The 16007-nt window shown below is 41.6% G+C and overlaps 2 long non-coding RNA genes and 1 other non-coding gene across 5 annotated transcripts; all 3 read right to left on the bottom strand.

Annotated features, from left to right (window-relative positions):
• Positions 1–3907: 3907 nt before the first annotated feature.
• Positions 3908–5627, bottom strand: LOC127119388 (uncharacterized). The gene is made up of 3 exons (XR_007802789.1): positions 5400–5627; positions 4891–5297; positions 3908–4527 (listed from the first exon to the last, which is right to left on the bottom strand). It is a non-coding gene; the product is annotated as an uncharacterized LOC127119388 (long non-coding RNA).
• Positions 5626–8513, bottom strand: LOC127119387 (uncharacterized). Of its 3 annotated transcripts, XR_007802788.1 has the most exons (7): positions 8241–8513; positions 7987–8087; positions 7613–7737; positions 6495–7489; positions 6191–6368; positions 5768–6074; positions 5626–5689 (listed from the first exon to the last, which is right to left on the bottom strand). It is a non-coding gene; the product is annotated as an uncharacterized LOC127119387 (long non-coding RNA). The 3 variants fall into 3 exon arrangements; XR_007802787.1 differs by having other exon boundaries at positions 5632–6074; positions 7613–7839; XR_007802786.1 differs by having other exon boundaries at positions 5632–6074.
• A 3841-nt stretch (positions 8514–12354) lies between these two features.
• Positions 12355–12461, bottom strand: LOC127124946 (small nucleolar RNA R71). The gene has a single exon (XR_007804420.1). It is a non-coding gene; the product is annotated as a small nucleolar RNA R71 (small nucleolar RNA).
• Positions 12462–16007: the final 3546 nt, after the last annotated feature.

Here is a 16007-nt window from a genome sequence, read left to right as displayed (position 1 = left end):
ATTGCCATTAGATTAATTTCTGTTTTTTTTTTTTTTTTTTTTTTTTTTTTTTTTTTTTTTTTTTTTTTTTTTTTTTTTTTTTTTTTTTTATCTTCTAAGCGATTACCTCTTTCCAGGGATTGCTTCCTGATGTAAACGCCTATTCAGAGGCCATTCAATCAATAAAATCATGTTATTCAGTATATCTCTGTGTTCATTTTCATCTTACTGTTTTGTTTGCAAAAATGACGTCCGAATTTTTGATAAACATTGCATCATGACACATAAGGGCTTTACAGGTACATGCTTAATAAACATTTAAAATTGCTGTAAATTTTTAAGTGCTTTGGATCGTCTATTCAGAACCGGTGCACTCGGGGCATTTCCTTAAAGATTCCCAGCAGGTTCTCACTACGGTGCTTCCCAAGCATGTGTTTCAGACTATACACTCCCCAGCGGAGTTAACAGTGCCAGACTGTATATCCCCAACGAAGTTGACAGTACCAGACTGTAGCTTCCCAGCAGAAGCAGCTGTTCCTCAGAGTTCGATGCCAGATCGATGTTTTCAATCCCAGATCGGTGATCTCTTTCCTGGAAGCATAACCTCGGTACCGTATCGGTGTTTCCCTCCCCCTGCTAAGTCATCTCCCGTAGATTATGGTTGCCAGAACCACTATTGATTCCCCAACAACAGGTTTACAGCGCCGTTCTCTCCCCAGTCAGAGCCTCGGTATCTCGCCATTACTAGAACACCGCGCGGCCGGTCATCTCCCCACATAGTTCATTATGCTGTGCATCTCCAACAGTAGTGCCAGGGTCCGGAAGATTATCATCATTTCCCCAACGGGATTCCTTGCTTCAGCTTGGCATTTTCCCCAGCATTTCGCATCCCTGCATGTAGAATCATATTGCATTGCATCCTCCCAAATCGCGTAGCACTTCCGTTTTCACGGAGCATTACGCCATCGTAAAATTCAAACATACGCATGCAAGCATAAAACATTCTCGGCATTCCAAGTGACAAGCCAGAAGTTTGTTTCCAGTGCTCAGACTGAAGTTTGTTCATGACTTATTATCCCCAAGCGGATCGGGTTTGGAGAAAATCATCCCCAGCAAGGTTTGTCTTTCCCCAGCAGGGTGGAAGTTGACAGCAAGGTTTGTCTTTCCCCAGCAGGGTGGAAGTCGACATGGTTATAAGATCCTCAGCACAGTTCCTGGAGTTCCCCGGTGTTGTCTCTGGAGGAGACGTGTGTTTATGCATTCATCATTTAGATAAGCATAGCATATCGCATCATTAGTGCATAGCATTTCCATGATCATGGGGCATTGTGTAAAAAAAAAAAAAAAAAAAAAAAAAAAAAAAAAAAAAAAAAAAAAACTCATGCATCAACATTGCAAACATATCCATTAGCCCTAGGCCGTGGTGACCAGCCGAGATTGGGTTGTTGGAAAGAGTTTAGCATCGCACCATTGGATCGGCTTCAGAATTGGGTTCATCAGCATGGTTGAGAAGTTGATGTTTTCCCAGCAAGTGACTCCTTAGTCGAGTGGGTATCCCCAGCAGTATTACTCCCCAATTGTCAGCAACTTGCCAACTTGGGTCTGTTTCCCTAGCGGATGTGGGTGTGTCTGATCTCTCCATGTAGAGTCTACCCCTTAAGCAGAAAGTGTCTACCATTTCCTTCTGCGCTCCCCACTGAGTTATATCCTCGTGGATGACGGTTGTTTCCGTTCCCTCCCTAACGGGATGGGTTTTCCCTATTGAGTTCTTTCCTCATTAGGATGAGTCCTGTTTCAGTCTGCCTTTTTGGATCGATCCTAAATTGGCTTCCTGTTGGCTGTCTCCCGTGCTTCCCTGGGGCATAAATGAATGGTTGCTCACTAACCGACACTCATTCATCTCATCCTTAGCGGAATTTTTGGCTTCTACCTACAAACCGGTAGTTGTAAGTCCTATCTTTGTGGTTTTCTACTAGTTGGTAGTTGTAAAATCCCACTTTCATCCCTAGCAGAGTTAACCCTTTGTGCTCATCCTGGTCGATGACTGGTTGCTTTTCTGTGGTTTTCTGCCTACAAACCGGTAGATGTAATCCCCTCTTTGTGGTATTGATAGTCTTATCCCCTTTGGATACTTGCCTTGATCAAGCAGTATTATCCCCATTGGGTCTTCCCCTTTCTTTTGGGTATTTGCTCCAAGTCAGCAACTTTATCCTCTTTTGATTGGTCATCTTTGGCATGCATGCCGGCTCACGTATCACTGTTTTGTTATCTTCGCCGATGCTGATAGACATGAAGAATTTTCCGGTGTTCAGACCGAGGCGGTATTCAGACCGAAGTGGCATTCAGGCCAGAGTTCCCGGTATCCAGACCGAAGTGGCATTCAGGCCAGAGTTCCCGGTATCCAGACCGAAGTGGCATTCAGGCCAGTTTTCCCGGTATTCAGACCGAAGTGGCATTCAGGCCAGTTTCCGATTTCCAGATCGAAGAAGTTCTCAACAATCAGGACGAAGAACTTATGGTATTCAGACCAGCATTCCGGTGTTCAGACCGAGGCGGTATCCAGACCGATGTGGCGTTCAGGCCAGCTTCCGATTCCAGATCGAAGAAGTTCTCAACAATCAGGACGAAGAACTTATGGTATTCAGACCAGCATTCCGGTGTTCAGACCGAGGCGGTATCCAGACCGATGTGGCGTTCAGGCCAGTTTCCGATTCCAGATCGAAGAAGTTCTCAACAGTCAGGACGAAGAACTTATGGTATTCAGACCAGCATTCCGGTGTTCAGACCGAGGCGGTATCCAGACCGATGTGGCGTTCAGGCCAGCTTCCGATTCCAGATCGAAGAAGTTCTCAACAATCAGAACGAAGAACTTATGGTATTCAGACCAGCATTCCGGTGTTCAGACCGAGGCGGTATCCAAACCGATGTGGCGTTCAGGCCTGTTTCCTATTTCAGATCGAAGAAGTTCTCAACAATCAGGACGAAGAACTTGTGGTGTTCAGACCAGTTTTCCCGGTATCCAGACCGAAGTGGCGTTCCAGGCCAGTTCCCGGTATCCAGACCGAAGTGGCATTCAGGCCAGTTTTCCCGGTATCCAGACCGAAGTGGCATTCAGGCCAGTTTCCGATTTCCAGATCGAAGAAGTTCTCAACAGTCAGGACGAAGAACTTGTGGTGTCCAGACCAGTTTTCCCGGTATCCAGACCGAAGTGGCATTCAGGCCAGAGTTCCCGGTATCCAGACCGAAGTGGCATTCAGGCCAGTTTTTCCGATATTCAGATCAAAGTGGTGTTCAGACCAGATTTCCGGTGATCAGACCAACATTGATACTCTCGTATTACGATGCTTAGTGCGGCGTTCAGGCCATGGGTATTCCTGTGTTACCATTTATTTTGGTATCCAGGTCAACTTTCTGTTTCAGTACTCAGGCCGATTTTCACCGTAACAGATGGATTTTTTCTTTCGAGATTGCATTTTTGACGATGCTGACAGGCATTGTTTCATAGGGATTCATGATCAAAATCCGGGTCTTCTTAGTATTTAACCATCTCCCACTACGATCATATGAAGAACGTCCTGCTTCATATTCTCTAGTTGAAGACGCTTAAATAGGGGCAACTGTCATACCCCGATTTTGCTCCTGAATTTTTCATGTTTGTTTGGCATGTTTGGCCTAACCTTGCTTTGGTTTTACATGAGGATTGGTTTTGATTCAAAGTCAGGGTGTTGTGATTGTGGATACCTCTATGGTCTGGGTCATCTAAACGATCAAGCTTCTTGTGTTTCGAGCCACTTGCTAGTCATGTTATTGGTTCATGGATACTGTGTCAAAACCCTGACCTTATGGTCTCAGTTCATGGCCTTGTTCATGTGCATTATCAGTCATGTTCTTTTCAAAGTCAAATATTCAAGTCATAAGGCAAAACAAGTTGGAAACCAACTTCAAACCATTTTGTTAATCCATTTCAATTTTATTACATTTGATTCCATACAAAAATACACAAAAATTGACACTTTGACCAACAGTTGACTTTTTGGTCAACTTTGACCAAAGTCACCCAAAATCCAAATACCCTAAATTTCACCATGATTATCAATACATTGTCCATTTACAAAGAAAGTGCCAAGAAAATGAGTTTGGACCATTTGTTGACTTTGGTCAACAGTTGACTTTTTGGTCAACTTTGACCAAAGTCAACCCTAAAATTCTGAAGCCCTGATTTCCCAAACTTGGACATAATCCCATGTTACTTTGCCTTGATTAATCATCCAGTAGACATGTTGATTGTGCTTTCACCTTGTTGCTTCGCTCACAAGTAACCTTGCAAATGCCTTGACCACTATCACAAACCTACAAAGCACAAGCCATGAAGTACTGGTTTAGGCTTGCAGAACAACACAATCTGCAGCATGACAGCAGTTCATCCATGTCGATAATAAAATCCTACAGCAAGGTAAGTATTGGCAGCACATCAACCACAACAAGATGCAATGCTCATGTTGATGTTGCATGCCTAAGATGGCATTCATCTGCAAAATGCATGGCAACCTGAAATAAAATCAACAGAAAATCAGATGGGATTTGCTTGCATTAGCTCAATGGAGTTCCACCTGCATCATGTTGCAGCAGACCTATAAAAAACCATCCTTGAACAATCAGCATAGCAGTAGGCCACATCAACAAGTTATGGAACATCAATTGCTGGCTTTTTCAATGTATATTTTTCTGTTAGAGATTCAAACCATACATTCAAATTTCAATCATACTTCTTGCTCAACCAAGTTACAATACCAATGTCACATTACATACGTCACTACGATATGACCTATTGAAATACTCTAAACAAAAAATACAAATCCAATTCAAATTAACATAACAGCAGTAGTGGGAACAAATGGATCTCTAACTTACCGGTTGAATTTGGATGGCTTTCCTGCCATTGCTTGGGCAGTCACCTATTTTGCAGAGATTGAAGATTTGAGTCCAATTGAATCTAGTTGCTGTCGGCCGCCTTCTGAGTGTGGATATCCTGCTGTAAATGCATCTTACTATGACTTGAGCTTTCATCCAGTTAGTCCTAACCATGACTGCAAGCGGTACAAAAAATTCTCGAGCTTTCAAATGCTATTGTTGTGATTCTTGCAAGGCCGGCGTGGCGCAATACATGAAAACTGAGTGGAGAGTTGTTGCGATATTCAATGTCGTATTATTTTCTGTTTTGTCTATCATATACTTTGTTGGATGCTATGCGAGACGAAGTGCGGCAAGGAGCCAAGCTAAGCATTGAAGAAGAATCTATATACGCATGCATCCATGAACTGCTTTTGAATTTTGTTGGAAGAGAAAAAAAGATCAGTGTCTGCAGCTAAAGATGAACTTGTGAAATTCATATTAGTTTTAGGGTCTCTCGGTGTGATTACTTGTATATTTCTTCGTGAACACCAGTTGCTACTCCACATAGCCACCAAATAATAAGCTGTAGCAGCACCACAGTCAAATGAGCCTACAACTTTGCAACCAATCCAACCTGCACATGATTGAATCTTGACGTGATGACATTTTCCGTAATCTTAAGAACATTTCACCAAGTAAGCTTGGTGTATCACCCTTCAAATATGGAACAGAAACCGCCAATCTGGACCACAACCCAACAGGTAGTATACACTGTTGCTAGCCCACTGCCATGACTGCAAAGATTTAAGAGTGAACTCTGTAACCAAAAGTATCCAATTGTTATAACCTTCCATGTTAACTAGCTTTGACAATTGGTAATTCACTCTAAACTGACCAAGAAGGCGAAAAACTCATGTACTGCTACTGCACTGCTACATGGAACAACAACGTTCGTTGCGGTTATTCAATCATAACACGGTCAGTGAAAATGCAGCTTTGAACATACCCAACATGGGAAGCAAAACGATCCTCTTTATTTCCCTTAAATTGTGTGATTGAAATGAGGTTTTAAAGGGACATGCTAAAGGTCCATCAGTTATGATTCTATTTGGGAAGTAACTGTATCGCTTCTCATAAATCTGGAAAACTGGTTACTATGGATATCCCTTTGCCCTTAAAGAACTCCGATGGCTCAATTGCTCCTGTAAAAAAAAAAGAGTTAGGAATATCCGAAGAAGAAAGTTCGAAGCTGCTGTCTCATTTCAAAGTGATCCTGATGTTGTTATTGCAAAACTGTCTAGTGGCATGGCTGTCATACAGGTTGGTGCACAAACTGAGACAAAACTCTAGGAAAAGAAATTGAGAGTTGAAGACGCTTTTAATGCTACAAAGGCAGCTGTTGAAGAGGGTATTGTAGTTGGTGGTGGATGCACTTTGCTCAGACTTTCCTCCAAGGTGGATGCAACCAAGAGCTACTCCGCAGGGAACCACCGAACCTGCGGAAACAGAACGAGTTTAAGGAAATGCGTTAATTTGCCGGTTTACCGATGGAATTCGCCCATGATGGAATAGGCATCAAACTAGAGTAGTGATCAAAACTGAAACCGCTTTCGGAAGCTTACCATTTGTTATGACGTGAGCTGCCTCAAACCGGTACGCAATTGAGCGTTGTAGTCGGCACCGATCCTGCAGCATTGCCAACAATTTGCATCAAGTTCCCCACCAGCTGAAAAATTTGAATACCAAGCAGAGTTTAGTCGGCTCATGGACCTTATTGTTAACAGTTTATACAGTAACAAGGAAGTGTTTCTCAGGGAACTTATCAGTAATGCAAGTGATGCCTTGGATAAGCTGCGATTTTTTAGTGTTACAGAGCTTGACCTGATGAAGGATGCAATTGATTTTGATATCCGAATTCAAGCTGATAAGGATAATGGGGATCATCACTATCACTGATACAGGCATTGGTATGACTAAGCAAGAACTAGTTGACTGTCTTGGAACTATTGCTCAAAGTGGAACTTCAAGTTTTCATTTGAGAAGTGTACGTATTACTTTGAGATTGCTGTGGCATTGGCTGTGGCTGCTATTCCGGAGGGATTGCCCGCTGTCATCACGACTTGCCTTGCACTTGGTACTTGCAAAATGACCCAGAAGAATGCCCTGGTTCGGAAACTACCTAGTGTCGAAACTCTGGGTTGTACAACTGTGATTTGCTCTGATAAAAACTGGTACATTGACAACAAACCGGATGGCTGTTTCAAAACTAGTAGCTAGTGGCCCTAATGTAGATACCCTGCGAGCCTCTAAGGTGGAAGGAACTACGTATAATCCATCTGATGGTCAAATAGAGAATTTTGCCAGCTGGTCGATTGGATGCTAATCTTCAGATGATAGCGAAAATTGCTGCTGTTTGTAATGATGCCGGAGTGTCACAGTCAGAGCATAAGTTTGTTGCCCATGGAATGCCTACTGAAGCAGCTTTGAAGGTTTTGGTAGAGAAGATGGGCCTTCCTGAAGGATCCAAGGATGTACAATCAGGAAGCAAAAATACCATCCTGCATTAAGTCCCAATGAAGGCAGAAGCAGATATGTTGAACCAGCCCAGTCATTGAACCTACATAAACAAAACCAACCAGAAGCATCAATGCATAATTCATGAATGTGTGTGTCAATGACCAATCTACCGTGAACACAAGTCAAGCCATATCGAACCAAATGGAGTTAACCCCTGCTGTACCTGCATCAACCATCAACTGCTATAGCAACAACCAACAATCTGCATCGACAAGTCCAAATCAAGACCATATCCTGCTACTTCATGAAGCAGACCATGACAGAGATGTGTATGTTCCATTCAAGACCCTGGCAGCAGTTCATGCACAAACAAGTTAAAGTCATGACAAAACACAAGTTGTCACTACAATATGTTACCAACATCCACAACCTCCTTGTAACCAATTTTCACTGCGGTAAAAAATGAACAAAGGGGGAAACACATTAATCAGTCAATTTGCAAAACCTAAAGTGCAAAACCATTAACCAACAGTCAGAGGGCAAAGTCAAAAAAACATCCCAAATTGATATGAGGTCAAAGCAGAGAAGAAAGGATACCTTTTCTTGAATCTAACATGGATAGGGTGATTATGTGTCTGAGCATCCAAAGTGCTTTGCAGAAACACTCCTTTTGAACAGCAAAGACCCCATTGGAAACCCTAATACATAGAATATAAAAGGAGAAGGAGAGAAATCAGTGAGGGACAAAAAAAAAACCCTAATTTCTAAAGAGTGAGAGGCGGCCACTGAACACAGAGAGCTGGAGGCAAAAATCTGAAGCAGAGGAACCCTAAAATCCCAAAATCAATTACCTGGAGGCCAGCTTCTTCGCGTCCTTCACCATCGCCGCCGTGACGCTTTGTGAGTACTTCTTTTTCTTTCTTTTTTATCTTTCTCATGTGCTTGCTGTTGGAAATATTGTGAGAGCTGAGAGTGATTGAGAGGGGTTCGTTGAGAGCGTGAGAGGGTTTTGTTGATGTCATAAGAAGGATGAGTTTCGAGTGCGTGAGATTACCATTGCTAGCTAAGGTTGAGTTCGCAAGGTGAGAGAGAGTGAGGAGGACGATGAAGCTGTTTCTCTGCTGTTTCCATTTTCTTTTTTTCTTTTATTATTATTATTTACTTTTTATTTATTTAGCTTATTTTGTTTTTAACAGAGAGAAAAAAAACCATAAAAATGTTTATTTTGTTTTTTTTTATTTTTTTAAATCTTTTTTTTAGCCCGGTTCATATATTTAACATAGTATATCAGTAGCAAATATTGTTGAGTGGTCTAGTGGAAAGAAGTTAGTTTCATAGTATTAAATGGAGAGGGTTCAATACTCATATGTGGAACTTTTTGCTTTTATTTGCTTTTATTTGATCTTATTTTCCTTTAGTATTTTGTTAATGTCCTTTTTATGTTTATTATAATTTCATTTGTTAATAATGCATAGTTGTTGTATTTTAATTTAGTTCAAAAACCATTTTTTTTTTATTAAACTATAAAAATCATACTTTCTCGATTTAATATCGAGCCCATTTTTTTACACCCTTGTAAGTCGATTGCTTTTTAAGCATCGCCATCAACCTCACATAGCTTACTCTTGGGCTTTCTTACAATGAGCCGGTTCCCTTACACTTACACGTTGTTTAATGCTCATTCATTTCTTTTCTTTGATTATTTGATTTGATCACATACTTGTTTAAATATTTTACTTGTGTGATTAACTGTGGCCTACTTGTATGGTGTATGAGGCATATACTTATATTGCTTGATTGCCATGTCAATCCCCATTCATAACAAATGTATCCCTCTCCCATGAAATGTATAATATTCTTTCATTCTTTATTCATCTGTTAATACAAGAAATAAAATGAACACCCGATAACCATTTCAAAACAAGACCAAAACCTCGATCCAACGTCGAGTAATCATTTTCCAAAACCTAACAGAACCAGCACGTATTCATCCACCCTTTTGTAAGTCGATTGCTTTATGCATCGCCATCAACCTTGTAAGTCGATTGCTTCGTGCATCGCCATCTACCCTTATCCCTAACGCTTCTCCTCGCTCCATTCGTCGATTCTTGTTCCGATTAGGTAGCACCCATTAGATAGAACCCTTTGTATGATAACATAGGTAGGATTCCCATATCTTTTTGTATGATAACATAGGTAGGAGTCCCATATTCTTTGCATGCCAACATTAGGTAGATATTCCCATTTGTAAATCCTAACACTTAAGTACACATTGCATGACAACTCTAGGGCAGAGCTTCCCCCACTTCTAGACCTTTCCGAGCGTCTCCGATCTTGTGGCATGTAGTCCGTTCTATTGCAAAGAGGTAACTGCCTAAGACTCGATTCAGCGAGCTGCGACACCTACTGCTAGGATGTGAACACATCGCCCACTCTCCTTTGACACAACTGGTGTCCTCATTTCTAAGTCCATATTCAGATGGCAACCCCTATGTAGGGGAACTACGTCGCCCTGATTCTCATACCAGATGAGGTACGTAGGCAGGAGATCGTGCGAGATCTCTCCGGGCACCCTTTTCTTTTTTGCGTGTGTTTCAATCCCCTATGTAGGGGAACTACATCGCCCTGATCCTTGTTCCAGACGAGGTATGTAGGCAGGTGGTCGTGCGAGACCACTCCGGGCACCTTTTTTCCTTTTTGTGTGTGTTTGTTTAACAATTGCTAGGCTCGAGTTCCCGACTCCTTGGCAATCTGTTGTTTGTTGTTCTTGTTGTGTGCTTGGAAGTTGATGTAAGTCCATCGAGTGGCATTCGGGTTCCAGTGTGGGTTTGTTGGGTTCGGATGCTGATGTAAGTCCAGTGATTGGCAGTCGGACTCCACGTTTGCCCTTTGTGTGTGTTTTGGTTCGGATGCTGATGTAAGTCCAGTGATTGGCAGTCGGGCTCCATGTTTGCCACCTTTTTGTGTGTAGGTGCCATGTTCAGATGGCAATCCCTATGTGGCCGAACTACGGCAACTCTGATTCTCATGTTCAGATGAGATACGTAGGCACAAGATGCGATGTCTTGCCGAGTTTGACTAACGACTAACAACTAATCCTTGTTCGCTTTCGCCTTTGTTGCGATCCTTTCTCTCGCCCTCGTTGCGATCGAGACATTCCCTTTCTCTTGCCCTAGTTGCAATCGAGACTTTTGTTCCCGTTAGTGTAGCTGAACTACGTTTTGCTCTGATTCTCATTCCCGATGAGATACGTAGGCATAAGACGCGACGTCTTAGCGAGCACACTCCTCTTTAACCCATAGGTAGCCGAGCTACGAAGACTCTGATTCTCATATTCAGATGAGATACGTATGCAGTGGATGCGACATCCGTGCGAGTCATTTTCTTTGACCCTCTCTTTTAGTAAATAGTACATTAGATAAACATACACCCTTTAGACAAGAACAAACAAGAGTGGATCCCGTAGAGTACTACGGATGCGTAGGGGTGCTAATACCTTCCCTTCGCATAATCGACTCCCGAACCCAAGATTTGGTTGCGAGACCTTGTCTTTTCCTTTCCTTTCTCTTCAGGTTTACTTCGAGCGTTTCCTTTCCCTCCTTTGGGATAAATAACGCACGGTGGCGACTCTTCTGTTTTCTTTCTCGCCGGTTGTTTTTTCGCAGACCGTATTTTTCGGGTTGCGACATTGATTTTTATAAAACTTATTTTTTCGGTTTTAGTTTCTTATTTTATTAAAAAAAAATTACGTACGAGAGTACAAAACAAACTAAGGTTAAGGTCAACAAGAACGAGAGTTTGAGATTTTAACCGGATAGCTGAAACTAGGCATTAATCCTAAACACAACGAGAGCGCTTTAGCATTAATTAGAATTTATTCATATTCAAAAATTACTTTTAAATTCAAAATGAGACCGCGAGAGCCAATCATTCTAGTTTAGGAGTATGGTTAGAGTCAATAAAAACGAGAGTGTGAGACTAAGTCCTTTCTATAAATAATTTCTACTGAAGAACATTTTGACCAATAAGATTACACCAAACATCTATCGAATCCCCGAAGTTTGATGCGTTATATACCAATATCTTTTTATCGCATATCCTTATTGATATTCTCTTTATGCTATAGTTTCTTCTCTTCATCTCTCCAATCTTAGAACGATCAGCAACCTTAGATTTACATAGTAACATTAGACAACGATACGTTCGATTATTAGTCCTTATGGGTTTGATAATCTTTAAAACTACACGATAGGACTGTGCACTTGTAGTCACGATTCCCATAGACTTACTAAGTCGTGGTCAAGTTTTTGGCGCCGTTGTCGGAGACTAATTTAGTCGATATCGTAACTCCGATATTGCCCAGTATAGACTAAGGCAAACAATTCTTTTTCCCTTTCTACATTTGTCGAGTGTATGCCAAGTACTCGCTCTCAAGGCGAGAAATTAAAGCTACCGTTTGAAGAACCTGAGCGTTATCTTAGATTAGAACGCAAAATACGAGACTTGATATGAGAACATCGTATCAAGCTAAATCTTCCCGACCTTAACATCCCTATTTCTGAATCAATTATTCAACCAGAGATGGCCGAAGGAGTGCAAGACCGTCCTCTTAAGTACTATGCAATCCCTTCGCAGGATGAACCACATTACAGCATCGCTGCCCCTGCCATCGAGGCCAATAATTTCGAGCTAAAACCTTCGCTGTTGTCAGTTGTACAACAAAACCAATTTTCAGGTAGTCCCACGGAGGACCTGAACCTACATTTGTCACTATTTTTGCAATACGCAGACATTGTGAAAGCGAATGGTGTCAGCCCAGAAGCTATAAGACTACGTCGTTTCCCATTCTCATTAAGAGATAGAGCTAAAGCTTGGCTCCAGTCTCTACCATCCAACTCTGTCACTACGTGGAACGAGTCGAAGAAAGTTTTCTTAGCCCGATATTTCCCACCTAGTAGGACGGCTATGCTAAGAGCCCAAATAAACGGGTTTAAACAAAAAGATAATGAATCACTTTTTGAAGCTTGGGAGAGATACAAAGACAAGATGAGGCTTTGTCCACATCACGGTCTAGAAGAATGGTTGATCATCCATACCTTTTACAACGGTCTCTTGTACAAAACAAGATTGATAATAGACATCGCTGCAGGTGGCACACTGATGGATAAACCCTACAATGAGGCCTATCAACTCATCCAAAGTATGGCCCATAATCATTACTAGTGGGGAAATGAAAGAACCTCTGTAGAGAAACCTCTAACGAAAGGCGACATGTACGAATTGAGCAGTCTTGACCATATTAATGCCAAGGTAGATGCTCTTACTCAAAAGATAAACAACTTGACCATAACACCCGTAACCACCAAGGTTGCCATAGCACCAAACTGCGAGATATACGGAGTTTTGGGGCATGATGCCCCAGAATGTCAACTCTTGACAGGAACCTCCACAGACCAGGTGAACTATGCTCAAGGAAACCCTTACTCAAACACCTATAACCCAAGTTGGAAGAACCCTCTTAACTTTTCGTACAAAAACAATAATGCATTGTATACACCTAACCAAGTACCTGTTGTACCACCAGGATATCATAAAGCTGCCACAAATACTCAAAATGCGCCTAGGAAGTCAAACCTAGAAATAATGATGGAAAGCTTCATCGATACCCAAGCCCAAACAAATAAGGATTTCCTAAATCAAAACATATACACTAGTGAGCAAATCAAGCAGTTAGCAAACAAGGTAGACGTGTTAGCCACCCACAACAAAATGTTGGAAACACAAATCTCGCAAGTGGCTCAACAACAAGCACCTACTGCTGCTCCTACAAGCACATCCCCTGTACATCCGCAACCAAACTCGAAAGGTCATGTAAATGCTATTATACTATGAAGTGGGACAGAACTAGACGGACCGGCCGACCCTAGAATTCAAAACCCATCCATGCACCAAGACCCTGGTAAGGAAACTGAGAAGGAACACGATAAAGAGGAAGATAAAAATGAGGAGGTCGTAGTGAAAGAAGAACCTTATGTTCCTCCACCACCGTATAAACCCCATATCCCTTATCCTCAAAGACTTGTTAAATCTAAAAGTGTAGGGAAATTTAAAAAATTCGTAGAGCTTCTAAAACAATTGAATATCACAATACCCTTTACAGAAGCCATCACTCAAATTCCCTCATATGCTAAGTTTCTCAAAGAAATCTTATCTAACAAGAAGAATGTAACACCCCAAAATTTTCCCTCCTTATTCACGCATTCATTTTTAGGTCATTTAACATTAGATACATTGCATTTTATCATGTCAATCGGGATTAGCTCCAAGAAGCTTGAACATCATCCAGGACACTTTGTGGGTTCTATTTAGATGATCAGTCAACACAAGGGAAAGACTTGAGTTACTTCCAACAGGGGTCTATTCGTCAGTCAAAACGTTAATCTTGAAGGAGCAGAGGTTTGTTCATGAGCTGTCATGCTCGCTAGGCGAAGCCCACGTGTCATGCAAAAAAAAAGAAAAGAAAAAGAAAAAGAAAAAGAATTAAATAAATAAATAAATAAATAAATAAAATATAATAGAAAAATCTTGGACTTGGACCTCTCTCATTTGAGCCCACAAAGCCATGAAAATCAGGTTATAAAAGAGGGAGAACAAACAGAAAAAGGAAGAGAAGCAAAACACTCTGAGGTTTCCTTGGAACAAAACCCTGGACAAAACCTGGAGAGAAACCTAGACAGAGAGAGTGAGAATTCATCTGCAGCAACCTCTAGGCAACTCTGAAAGGTTCATTCTGACTCACACACTTTCAGCTCAAGCAAACCCTAACGTTGGTTTGCAAATCCAGCCGTGCCATTTGATTTCAACCGACTCTCCAATAAGGTTTTACCTATATCCACCATCTTTATGCCTTTAATTTGAATGCTCTAAATGTATGAGGTATTATGGGTGAATTTGATACCCTTTTGATGCATGTGTTTGACAAGAGGTTTAGGCCTCCTACCCTTGGTTGCTTTTTGTGAGCTTTTTGTGAATTTTAATGGCATGATTCATGTGGTTACATTTTGATTTGGGGGAAACTCTTGGTTACCCTATTTTGTTTCTCTAACCTGTTTGTTGAGTTTTGTTTTGTGAGGGCTCATATGACTCTTGCAGAGATGGTTTGCCTGGTGTTCCACTTTATTTGTGGGATACCGCCTGGAGGCTTCATTCCGATTACCTGTACTGACTCACTTTCTTTGATGGTGTTTAGCTTGGAAGGATCCCTGGGTTTCCCATTCCTCTAATTGCTGTTACTTCGGATCTTTATCCGCATGGTACTTTTACATTTTTCCCGCATTTTACTGCTTTCCTAGCTGAAAGACCTCGATAGGAGGCAATGTTTTTGTGTGTTTATTTTTTTTTATTTTTTTTACAGGTTCCTTTGTCTAGGACTCCTTTTGCATGAGCAACCCTAACCCTTCATTGATTTTTCTTCTCCTAAACACACGTTTACTCCTTCTACTACAGGTGAGTAAGTCTCCAAAGGTTGAGCATCCAGTAGATTGCGTAGTAACGTCGTTCATTCAAAACCCAATCCATAACCCCGTAGTTAGCCGAACTACGGCTTGCTCTGATTCTCATTCCAGATGAGATACGTAGGCATAAGACGCGATGTCTTAGCGAGCACACATACCCTTAACCCCTAGGTAGCCGAGCTACGAAGACTCTGATTCTCATATTCAGATGAGATACGTATGCAGTGGATGCGACATCCGCGTGAGTCATTTTCATTTAAACCCCTTTTTTAGTAAACAACACAAGATAAACTCACACCCTTTAGACAAGAACTACAAAAGTGGATGCCGTAGAGTACTACAGATGCGTAGGGGTGCTAATACCTTCCCTTCACATAATCGACTCCCGAACCCAAGATTTGGTTGCGAGACCCTGTCTTGTCCTTTCCTTTTTTCAGGTTTACTTCGAGCGTTTCCTTTCCCTCCTTTGGGATAAATAACGCACGTTGGCGACTCTCCTGTCTTTCTTCACCGGTTGTTTTTTTTTCGCATTCCATTTTTCAGGTTGCGACAGCTGGCGACTTTGTTGGGGACCCGGTTTCCCTAAGCGAGTCCCTCCTAGCTTTTGTAGGTTGTTTGTTTATTGGGTGTTTATTCTTTTGTACAGTTATTTATCTTTCAGCATTTACCTACTTTATTGCATTGTGTACATATGACTGCCGTATCTGCTGGTTCTGTTTGTGAGATGAGTTCTATACCCGAACTCGAGTGCACTTAGGATAGGAGAATGGCATAGTCTTGTTGACTTGTGTGGAGTTATTCCTTAGCAAGTTGACTTGCAAGCCCATTCACTTGGTGGAGGTCATGTTGGGATCAATAATGTCACACAAGTAAGTTGTGGTTAGACATTACTTTTTCCAATATAGACCTTAGAAGCCAAGGACCTTAGTTTACCAAACCCATCTTGGCCTATTCGTAGGACGTAGTGCGAAAGTCGTTCAAGTGTAAGATTTGATACGATTATTACGCGATACTACACTCATAAGAGTCTCTCTTGAGAATATTTTTGGAATACGAGTAGTCGTTCCTCCGATAATATCTGAAAGATGGGATTATGACTACGGG

Source organism: Lathyrus oleraceus, chromosome 2, assembly GCF_024323335.1.
Source record: "Lathyrus oleraceus cultivar Zhongwan6 chromosome 2, CAAS_Psat_ZW6_1.0, whole genome shotgun sequence".
Classification (NCBI taxonomy): domain Eukaryota; kingdom Viridiplantae; phylum Streptophyta; class Magnoliopsida; order Fabales; family Fabaceae; genus Lathyrus; species Lathyrus oleraceus.
Note: the sequence above shows the minus strand (reverse complement) of the source record. Positions and strands in the feature narration are given on the sequence as shown.